This window comes from Solanum tuberosum, unplaced genomic scaffold, assembly GCF_000226075.1.
Source record: "Solanum tuberosum cultivar DM 1-3 516 R44 unplaced genomic scaffold, SolTub_3.0 scf00257, whole genome shotgun sequence".
In the NCBI taxonomy this organism is placed as follows: domain Eukaryota; kingdom Viridiplantae; phylum Streptophyta; class Magnoliopsida; order Solanales; family Solanaceae; genus Solanum; species Solanum tuberosum.
Genome location: NW_006239182.1, coordinates 107,805 through 108,939, shown reverse-complemented (window position 1 = coordinate 108,939; position 1,135 = coordinate 107,805).

Sequence of the window (1,135 nt, the reverse complement as noted above, 5' to 3'; positions counted from 1 at the left end):
AGCTACTACCCTTCCATTCTAGGATTGGTTCGTCTGGAAACTGAAAATGAACAATCCTAGTTCTACAATCAACTGAGGCATAACAGGACTGAAACCAATCCATGCCTAGAATGACATCAAAGTCTACCATTTCTAATTCTACAAGATCTGCTGAGGTGACTTTCTGAGAGACTGTGACAGGGTAATTTCTGTATACCCGTCTAGCTATAACTAGGTCACCAACTGGGGTAGAGACTGAGAAGGGTTCTGAAGGAGTTTCTAAACTGACTCCTAAGATTACTGCTATAAAGAGAGTTACAAAGGTAAGAGTAGCCTTTGGATCAAACACTATAAAATATCTAAAGAAGGACTCGAAACGTACCAGTGATCACATCAAGAGAATATTCCTGGTCCTGGAGAGCCTGAAGAGCATAGAGCCTGTTTTGTCGCTGTCCACTACCTGTACCAGAAGAGTTACCCTGCTGAGTTGGGTGACCTTTCGGTACTGTTAGAGCTGTAGATTGAGCCCTAGTATTGTTACCTTCTTGCACCTTCCTGGCAGAAGGGCAATTCTTCACCCTATGACCAGACTGGCCACACCCAAAACATCCTTCCTTGCCTGCAAGACACTCGCCTAGATGGTTCTTACCACACTTTGGACAAGTTGGGTAGGTCCTATTTCCTGAAACACTTCGCTGAGACTTAGAGCCTGGTGCCCTACTATTCTGATCTTGTCGAAACTGTGAGTGATTTCCACCACCCGATTTCTGTTGAGAGTACTCATAGTTTCCTGTTCTAGCTCTCTTGTTTACCTTAGCAATTACCCTAAGCTTATCTCCCTCAACCTGATGATTGTTCTGATTATTCATACTATGAGCGAAAGGTTGAATAGTGTTTTGAAACTCTGCATTCGAAACTCCCTGATCTGGGACTAGAGGAACTGTGTTAGTATTCCTGGCATTCACATTCCTAGTGTTAGCTCTACGGGGAGGCATGATTGCTGAAATGTAGAATGTCGAGTTATAATAGAATTAGATCATACCTTACGCACGATAAGAATATCAAGAAAGTGAAGTTTTCCTAAAACAATTCATAGCCTCCCTCTCATTAGATGTGGTGCACTTCACACCCATGAAAATGACTCTACTTAGTGCGG